Source organism: Amblyraja radiata, chromosome 5 (assembly GCF_010909765.2).
Source record: "Amblyraja radiata isolate CabotCenter1 chromosome 5, sAmbRad1.1.pri, whole genome shotgun sequence".
NCBI lineage: Eukaryota > Metazoa > Chordata > Chondrichthyes > Rajiformes > Rajidae > Amblyraja > Amblyraja radiata.
Genome location: NC_045960.1, coordinates 45,576,924 through 45,587,874, shown reverse-complemented (window position 1 = coordinate 45,587,874; position 10,951 = coordinate 45,576,924). Strand labels below are relative to the sequence as shown.

The 10,951-nt window shown below is 41.9% G+C and overlaps 1 pseudogene; it reads left to right on the top strand.

Annotated features, from left to right (window-relative positions):
• Positions 1-5,514: 5,514 nt before the first annotated feature.
• On the top strand, positions 5,515-5,622 carry LOC116973854 (annotated as a pseudogene).
• Positions 5,623-10,951: the final 5,329 nt, after the last annotated feature.

The following is a 10,951-nucleotide window of genomic DNA, read 5'->3' as shown; positions in this document are numbered from 1 at the left end:
CTGCTACTAAAAGGCATGACTCCACACCTTGCTCCATTATATTCCACCTGCCACTTCTCTGCCCCCTCTCCCAACCTTTCCAAGTCCTTCTGCAGATGCCTTGCTTTCTCTATACTACCTGTCCCTCCACCTATTTTTGTATCATCTGCAAACTTGGCCAAAAAACCTTCAATCCCCTCGTCCAAATCATTAATATACAACATGAAGAGTAGCAGCCCCAGCACTAACCCCTGCGGAACTCCGCTTGTCACTGGCAGCCAACCAGTAAAAGCCCCCTGTATTGCCCCTTTATTAGGGGTAGGACATATACAGCAAATGATAGATCACTGAGGAATCACAGAGATACCCAGAGAACCAAGTCTACAGCTCTCTGAAAATGGATAAAGTGGTGATGAAGGAACATGACATGCTTGCCTTCAAAAGTCCAGGGCACAGGGTATAAGTGTTGGGAGGTTATGTTGCAACTTTACAAAATATTGATCCGGCCACATTTGAGGTGAGATGTGCAGTTCTGGGCTCCACATTATAGGAAGGATGAAATTAAGGTGGTAAGAGGAGATTCACCAGGATGTTGGCTGGATTGGAAGACTTCCTGTTATGAGAACAGATTAACCTTTATTACACATCAAGTAATTACACTTCAAGTAACCTTTGCTTTCCCATCCGCTTCCCCCTTTCCAGTTCTCTGACCATTCTTACTGTCTCCGACTACATTTTGTTGTTACCTTCTCTCAACTAAAAATGACCTATTCTACATGTTCCATGATCTCCATTCCCTTTGTCCTGTTTTCACACCTTATCTACACACTTCCTTACCTCTGTACCGCCAACTCCCCTGACATCAGTCTGAAGAAGGGTCTTGACCTGAAACATCACCCATTCCTTCTCTCCAGAGATGCTGGCTGTCCCGCTAAGTTACTCCAGCATTTTGTGTCTATGAGGAGAGATTAGATAGGCTGGGTCTGTTTTCCCTGGATCAGGAAAGCTGAGGGGTGACATGATAAAGGTACATTAGATTATGAGAGGCACAGGTCGAATAGATAGTCAAAATATATCTTTTCTCCATGGTAGGGATATCAAAATCAAGAGTCAGATCTGAGGGGTATTTTATTTTAAATAGATCTTGCTATCTGGATTGCTCAGCCAGAGCAGATGATGGAAAAGTAGGCAAGACAGAGAGGGATTTGGTCCTAATGTGGGAAAATGGCTCAGTGTACAGTATATGTCAAAAAGGTCAACATGGACGTGGTGGGTCAAAGGGCCCATTGTTGTGCTGTACAGCTCTACAACTTTAGGACTGTTCAAGGGATGTGTGCAGCCATGTAACAAATGTGATTCAGAAAGACTACATTCAAAAATTATTTCTGGAGAAACACAAGTAATGGAAAAATACCTTAAACGTTAAACCTCTCAATGAAGTGGAAGAACAAAGTTTTGCAAATGTGCATGCATGCTTTCATAATCTCATAATATTTAATTTCTGTTATTCACTGATCCACTATTGTTCTGGTTCAATCCTTGTACATATTTGTATGCTGTTTGTGCAGTAGTAGGTTTTATATTTTAATGTGTAGCAGAAGAGCATTTATATTGTTGTTAATTCCTAAATTAAAGTCATAATTCATAATATACTAATTCAAATTTATCATATTACTGATCACAGATTGTAAAATTGAGAAATATTTTTATGGAACGATTCATAATTTCAGTTCAAATGGTTTTGAAAAATCTGAAGTAGGATATATTCAGCGGTGAATGCTGAGACAGGTTATCATCAATGTAGAGGTTTTGGGAGAAGACTGAAACAAATGCAAATTTGTGAATAAGGGAAGCTAAACTTGGGTTTTTTTAAATCAGTACATTGCAAGAAGAAAGAAAGACTGTGGGAGGACTGTCACTGATTTGAGCACCAGCAGAAGAATGGAGGCAGTTTTAGAAATCTTTATGTCAGAACAGTGATGATATAAGGAACAGAAGATCTACAAAAAGATGAAATATTTGCAGCTTAGAAGTTCTTAAAAAGGTGGGATCAGTGAAGTATTGACAATAGCATCAGTTGAAAAATAAGTTGCACAGAAACATTGCTTTGGAGTCAAGAAGTAAGAGAGAGCTTAACCAATACATAATGTATAATGGGGATAAATGCTGCATCTTTTGATTTGATGAATAAGAAATAAATCGTAAAAATAGAGATTCCTTTTGTTATTCTGAAGAAGTGTGAAACTTTGACTGAATATAGATTACCTGATAGTTAAAAAAAAACTACAAGGACTGTGTCAGTGGTGTCACATGCTTCCAACAAATCGTTATTGATGGGCATTTAAAGATAAAAATTAATTACAGGCTTGAGTTGGTTCAGTATTGTGTGCTGCATGTTTGTCACATCACTCTGTGGATCAGTGATTTCTGTCACTTCCTCAAGACTTATTGGCTCCTAACAATATTAAAAAGAAATATTATATAAAAAATTAGAACAGGGAGAGTGAACCATAACAGTCAAGATCCATTTCTGTTTTGCATCTCTGTGCAGATAAAATCTTCACTTTGGTGTCATCTGATACACAACATCATATCTGCTGATGAGTACATAAAGCTTAGACATGCCAGAAAAAACTGGCAAAATATATATCACATGAATAACTTTACCAAGAAAAAGATAAATAATATAAACATGCAGTCAATAGAACACCATTTAAACTTTTTAATTGGTTTTAATTGATGCTTTCCTTTTCCATGTTTTTAAGTCGTTTAACATATATGACTCCTGCATCTGTTTGAAGAAATGAACTGTACACTGTGATTAACTTAAATGTTTATTTGCTTTCTGATAAATGTCATAGTTTCAGTTGTCTTCATTTAATTTGCGAGATAATTTTCAACAGGCCTAGGAACAAAATATTGTTGACTGCACTGAAGTGGTGCAGTGGCAGAGTTGCTGCCTTACAGTGCTTGCAGCGCTGGAGATCCAGGTTCTATCCTGACTACAGGAGCTGTCTGTACAGAGTTTGTATGTTCTCCCCATGACCGCGTGGATTTTCTCCGAGATCAAACCTCACAGCTGCAACCTTTAATCTTGCATTGCTGAGTAGATGTTCAGCAGCCGGAAGGACAACACTAGCAGTTTTAGCTGCAGCTCAGTTATTGATTATATTGCTCTTTGTTATGACAGAACCAAACCCTTGTACTTTCTGAAATTCTTTGAAGTAGTTGAAGTCTCTGGAGAGTGGTGCGTGAGGCTTTGACTTCAAGTTTGACTTCAATTGATGCTCGATATAATGGCATGACCAAGCATTCCTCTTGAGTGCTGCATAACAAGGAGAATGAGCAGGGTGCATGCACCTGGATGAAGGCGCATGCACGCAGGCACATGCACACATGCACATAGGCACATGTACGCATGCACACACACATACACACAGACCAGCTGCCAAAATGGGGAGAACAAGAGTAATGGGGCTGTCAGCTGAAGGTCACATTTACTTGGCTTTCAGGAAACATTTCTATCTGAGTAATAGTTAATGAGGTATTTTACTTCGGAGTCACGTGAGTAACTACATGAAGAGCCCGCCAGTACGCATGCGTGTCATTATCGCTACATGCATTGTGAACAAGTCATTACGAGGGGAGGACGTTCCTCCCAAACGGCAGGGTTGAACCTGCAACAAGTAAGGTAGGAAAACTTAGTTTCTTGACTTACCTTTTTTACAGGAAGGCTGATGAAAACTGGCTGGGGAGAGTCTGCAGAACTGCAGGCAGCCAGCAACGGCCGGGGGCACCACTATCTCCCTTAAACGGGAGCCGGAACCGACTTCAGCTCCAGCAGGACGCCGACAGCGGTGGAGCATTCTGGAGCCATCATTCCAACGGCTCGGACAACAGCCCCACGGACCTATACTACATGGGTCTGAGGGGCTGGAAGGTGCTGGGTTTTTCCACAGCACTAAAAATAGCGGCAAGCAGTCAGTGCCCGAGAGCACTGAGTACGCGTTGGAGCCGCTGGGCCTGGGTCGCGAGCGGCCAGTTCCCCGAGAGGACTGGACCGCGTTGGAGCACCCCAGGCCCAAGTGGAGAAGGAACGGCACAGTCCGGGAAAGACTGCACCGCATTTTTAAAACTACCAGACCTGCGGCTGCGAGCGGCCAGCTCCCCGAGAGGACTGCACCGCGTTGGAGCACCGCAGGCCCAAGTAGAGTAGGAGCGGCACAGTGCGGAGCACTGCACCGCGTTAAAACTGCCATACCTGCGGTTTGCGAGCGGCCAGCTCCCCGAGGGATTGAACCGCATTGGAGCACCGCAGGCTAACGGCAGTACGGGCGGCTCAGTGCTGTGAGCACTGCACCGCGCTTTGGAGCACCGCAGGCCAACGGGGATACCGACGGCACAGTGACCGTGTACACTGCACCGCATTGGCACTGCGGGACCTGCACCTGCGAGAACATACCGTTTTGCAGCGATGCAGGTCCAAGAAGAAATCCTCCAGTGGGTAAGTCCCATAGCAGCACCTTATACAGGGCTGTATTTCACTTCTACTATTACAGGGAAGTGTTTGAGGAAAAGATAGTCACAAAGTACATAGGGTGCATTATTGGTCCTTTCCTGATAGAAATACAGGAATACTTATGTTGTGACTGAAGGATTTAGCAGTCCAAAAATTTACTGACAAATTTCATTCCCATCTGGGAAGTCACACGGGAATGTCTGTCTATGTTTCAGGGGGAACAACAGTACAGCTGTGAGTAAAGCTAACTGGGAAAGATCTACAAACCAGGTTAGAAGCCAGCATAGACCATATGTTTTCTATCTACTGCAGGGGTAAACATTAGCTGACACCATAGCTGTCACTTGCCACCGGGGATTGTAAATCCCTGAATGTACTAAACTAATCAATTTATGCATCTGGTTACATCCAACCGGGATTGACGCGGGCCTGTGTAACCTGAAACCTCCTAGCAAAATCTTTTTATTTGGAGGTGACCTATCTAGAAGGTCAAGGAGTTGGACAATGAAGCCAAACTGGAGCTCATCTAAACGTCCAAACATCATCCTCAAAGGTATCGCCCCTATGCTGGTAGATGTGTACACCCACAACACACGGCCTCGGGGATCCAGAAGAAAACAGTAAAACCAGAAGGAAGCAAGGAGGTTGGTGCGAGAAGACATCAAATAAATAACTTTTTGACACTCATATCTTAAACAGTATCCGGGGATACACAATAGAATTTTACAACACATAATCTTCTAGTCCAGCTGATATATCGAGAGAGGAATTTGGAGGAGAACACCAAATGGATATTGGGCTATAGTATTTGCTGATGTTTCTACACGATATGGAACACCAGATGCCGATCTACTCGTATCCAGACATAATCACCAATTACCAAATATGTCATATGGGATACAGACACTGGACAACAGCAACAGATGGGGTTTTAGCTGCATTGCAAGGGAAGAATTATTCTCTACGCATTCCGTTCCTAACAAAATAGGATATGGCGCTTGACGCATCAAACATAGATCAGATCTCGGCTTTTTGGCTAAGATCAAGCATAATATCTGTTCTTATCAGTATAAATATCTGATATGTCCCTTATCTAGGGACCATATATTAATAAATAAATAAATAAATAAAAAATAAAAAAAATGAAAAATAAAAAATAAATAATATGATATATTCGTTTTAAGAACAGAAACCTTTTCTATTGTTAAGTATATTCGTTTCAAGAACGAAAATGGCAAGCATTGATTCAAAGGATGCTTACTATTTCAGTACCCATAACAGGTGACCACGGACGTTATTTTTATCTAATTGGATGGCTCAGCTCTAGCAGTATAGAGCACTACCTAATGTTATTACATTAGCACCTAGGTTATTTACAAAATATGACAACCAGCCACACAATGGTAATGGCTTCTTTGGATGACATACTAATTGTATGGAAACTTAGGACGGGCTGAACAAACGGTAACAGCCACTTAACAATTATTTGGAAACTAGGATTCATTATCCATCCAATTAAATCAAAATTAAAGCTTTCAAACTAAAGGGATTATTTGGGGCTCACCATTAACTCAGTTCCTCATGTCAGTAACTTTGCCAACAGAGGTTACAACCTTAATAGAGGCATACAGCAAAATAATTGACACGAGGATAAACCATCCATCAGACTGGTAGCAAGAATATTGGCAACATATGGTTTCCAGCCACATAATTCAGACCCTTACATTATAAAGATTTACAGAGGGCCAAAATATGAGCTCTTAAAATTAATGGTGATCATTTCGATAGAATGATGAAGCCATACAGAAGCCATATTGGAACTAAATGGTGGAAAGATAACATTGGGCATTGCTCCAATCCTATCATTGTCAGCAACCAGTCTATGGTCCTACATATGGATGCTATGCACTAGGATGGTGTGTTACCAATTCCATCTCCAGCTGTGGAGGAAGATGGAATACACAGGAAGCATCATATTACTAACACTGGGCATAACTACCTGGAAATGTTGGGTGTTTTTTCATGGCCTAAAGTCATGTTGCTCTGGAATATATTAAACAGGTTATTAGATTATAAATTAACAACACTACTGTGGTAGCACATATCAACCACATGGGTGAAAGGGAATCTACATCATGTAACAATCTGGCCAACACAATTTGGCAACCTCATCAGGGGGGGGGTACTAAGGGAAATACTACGAGACTCTGCGTCTGGTGTTTTAATAGTACCCGACTGACCTACCCAACCATGGTTCTAGATGGTACTGGGAATGAGATTAGAACCATGCAGCACCATCCAAAACAGACGGCCAGAGCAATGGACATGATCACAGCGGGCCACAGACAATCAACCTAAAGACAATGTCTAAAATACATAAACTAATGGGAGATGTGTTGCAACCATAATACATCATCCAGCCTGTTTGGAAGCTTTGTTAACCTACAGGGGCTTAGTATTAGTGACATCAACTGTGCCAGAAGTGGCCCATCTACTTACCTATGGCAAGAGAACGGAACAACAGCTTATGAGGCACACTTTTTATGGGAATTCCCCAAAGACCAGGTATTCCCAAATATGGGACATCAGCATCGTCTTAACGTTGTTAAAGAACTGGGCTCCAGCCACAGCGCTGTCATTACAGTTTTTGACATTTTACAAAACTGTCATGCTGGTGGCTTAGGTCACGGCACTAAGGACTCAGTCCCTACCAAATTAAGGCTGGATACCTTGACCAGTTCACCTGGCAACTTACACTTCTATATTCAGGAATTAGGGAACTAAACAGACAGGGGTCAGCAGGCCTTAAAATAACATTTTTTAGAGCCTACCCTACAGATGATTGACTGTGTTGTGAGACATCTACAAATACACATGGAACAAACCCAGACCATCAGTGGCACAGAAGAGGAACTTCCCATCAACGACAGACAGCCTCATTAAAGAATAACACGCCAGGCCAGCTAAATGGCTAACATAGTATTGACAAAAGTTGGTGAAAACACTAACTGGGTTAACATCTCACTCCACCAGGCTGCAGCAACGTCGGCAGCAATTAAATTGGAGGTTCCTATGGATAAAATCCTCAGGACTGCAGGATGGCCATCGGAAAAACATCCTAAAGATTATAACTAACCAGTAATGGAAACTGGAATTTTTAAGAAACATTGTTAAGTTTCTGTACCATAATTTACCCCCAAAAACAGGGGCTATCAATTATTATTAACTTTATGGTTATTTATATATATCATATTGATGTTTAATATGTTATCACTATTCTCCCCAAAACCAAGGCAGACGTGATGATGGACTCGTTACACGGCTTGAATCACAGAGCTTTGAAATCTTCATGTAGTCACTCACGTGACTCCGAAGTAAAATAGTAAGATTAAACGAGAACTTACCAGTTCGAAGTTTGATCTGTATTTTATGAGGAGTAACGTTGAGGGAATACATGCCCTCCGCTCCCACCCTTGATCATAAACACGACTGGTATCTTTTCTCTAATCTTACTATTCTTAAGTCATTACAGGTATCTGTGATTCACTCCGCTGCTTTGAAGAATGACACGCATGCGTACTGGCGGGCTCTTCATGTATTCCCTCAACGTTACTCCTCATAAAATACAGATCAAACTTCGAACTGGTAAGTTCTCGTTTAATCTTACTATTTTAGATTTACCACCGAAATCTTCATGGAAATACCAATCTGCCTCAGCGACAATTATATGCTTAGAGCACTGTGAAGACAACTTTTCCAATTGTTATCAAGGTGACTATTGCCAGGTCTCTTCCAGGCTGGAGCTGAAAATCTTTATAGCATCTTGGAATTATCAATCCATTCATCAACTACCTGACACTATACTTAATGGTGTTTACATTATCGTAAAAATTACCACTTTTCAAGCAACATATCACACTGTTCAAGGGTATTTAATTGTCATATGTATTGAAATGGAACAATGGAATTCTTACTTGCAGCAGCACAACACATCTGTAAACACAGTACTCAATAGATAACATTATAAAACAAACAAAAAATGTGCAATTCATTTTTTTTAAAGCCCAAAGTCCCTAGTGCAACAGTTTGTCGGTTCGTAGTTTAGCTGGTGTTTGCAGTGTTTAATAACAAAATATAACCATTTAACATCAAATAATCTGACAATACACATACCTAGATTTCCAAGTTCAAACACAACACAGATCGTTCATTCTCAAGAATTTTCTCAGCAGATTGGTATTGCTGATCTTGCTGGCATCCATCTTCGATTTTGAATGACCACCTACTTCAAGATTCATAATCATCTCATTTGGACTCTGTCATTGTTTTCTATCTTCCACGGAGACATTTTTTTGTAGCCTATCTTGTTATTCATAACGTTAGCAACAGTTGCATCTCAAGTGCAATTATCTGCGTGAACCTTCCTGTGACCTTCACAAACAACTTTTGGAACTTTACACTTCTGACTTCTCGCAAGTCTCACTCTGTGGGTGGCCTGTAGGTCTAAGAACCTTGTCACCCACTTGAAACAGTGCTTGAATTCTTCTCCCCTCTCCCGTTTAAGCTGGGCTCTGCAAGCCATCACCTTTTTCTAAACCAACAAATAATTAGTAGCTCATTCAAAGGAATCTAGCGAAGGATATTATTCCACTTCCCTAGGTTCCTTTTGCACGTCTCACCTTCACCCCCAAATTTCATAGAAACATAGAAACATAGAAAATGGGTGCAGGAGGAGGCCATTCGGCCCTTCGAGCCAGCAGCGCCATTCATTGTGATCATGGCTGATCGTTCTCAATCAATAACCCGTGCCTGCCTTCTCCCCATATCCCTTGAGTCCACTAGCCCCTAGAGCTCTATCCAACTCACTTAAACCCATCAAGTGATTTGGCCTCCTCTGTGGCAGGGAATTCCACAAATTCACAACTCTCTGGGTGAAACAGTTTTTTCTCACCTCAGTCTTAAATGGCCTCCCCTTTATTATAAGACTGTGGCCCCTGGTTCTGGACTCGCCCAACATTGGGAACATTTTTCCTGCATCTAGCTAGTCCAGTCCTTTTATAATTTTATATGTTTCTATAAGATCACCCCCTCATCCTTCTAAAATCCAGTGAATACAAGCCTAGTCTTTTCAATCTTTCCTCATATGGCAGTCCCGCCATCCCAGGGATCAATCTCGTGAACCTACGCTGCACTGCTTCAATCACAAGGATGTCCTTCCACGAATTAGGAGACCAAAACTGTACGCAATACTCCAGATGTGGTCTTACCAGAGCCCTATACAACTACAGAAGAACCTCTCTACTCCTTTACTGAAATCCTCTTGTTATGAAGGCCAACATTCCATTAGCTTTCTTCACTGCCTGCTCTACCTGCACGCCAACTTTCAGTGACCGGTGTACAAGGACACCCAGGTCTCGCTGAACCTCCCCCTTGCCTAACCTAACGCCATTGAGATAATAATCTGCCCCCTTGTTTTTGCCGCCAAAGTGGATAACCTCACATTTATCTATATTATACTGCATCTGCCACACATCTGCCCACTCACTCAACCTGGCCAGGTCACCCTGCAACCTCCCAAACATCCTCTTCACAGTTCACACTGCCACCCCGCTTTGTATCATCTGCAAACTTGCTAGTGTTGCTCCTAATTCCCTCTTCCAAATCATTAATATATATGGTAAGCAGTTGCGGCCCCAACACCGAGCCTTGCGGCACTCCACTCGCCACTGACTGCCATTGTGAAAAGGACCCGTTCACTCCTACTTTTAGCTTCCTGTCTGTCAACCAATTTTCTATCCACGTCAACACCCTACCCCCCAATACCATGTGCTCTAATTTTAGTCACCAGTCTCCCGTGCGGGACCTTATCAAATGCTTTCTGAAAGTCTAGATAAACTACATCAACTGGCTACCCTTAATCCATTTTACTTGTCACATCCTCAAAAAATTCCAGAAGATTAGTCAAGCATGATTTCCCTTTCATAAATCCATGTTGACTTGAACTAATCCTTTTACTTCTATCCAAATGCCCCATTATTACCTCTTTAATAATAAACCAGCATCTTTCCCACCACCGAAGTCAGGCTAACTGGTCTGTAATTCCCCATTTTCTTTCTCGCTCTTTTCTTGAAAAGTGGGATAACATTAGCTATCCTCCAATCCACAGGAACTGATCCTGAATCTATTGAACATTGGAAAATGATCACCAATGCGTCCACTATTTCTAGAGCCACCTCCCTGACGACCCTGAGATGCAGACCATCAGGCCCAGGGGATTTATCATCCTACCCATTCGCCTACCCAATACTATTTCCTGCCGAATGAAAAATTATTTCAGTTCCTCGACCCCCTTAGATCCTCTGTCCACCAGTACTTCTGGGAGATTGTTTGTGTCTTCCTTAGTGAAGACAGGTCCGAAGTACCTGTTCAACTCTTCTGCCATTTCCTTGTTCC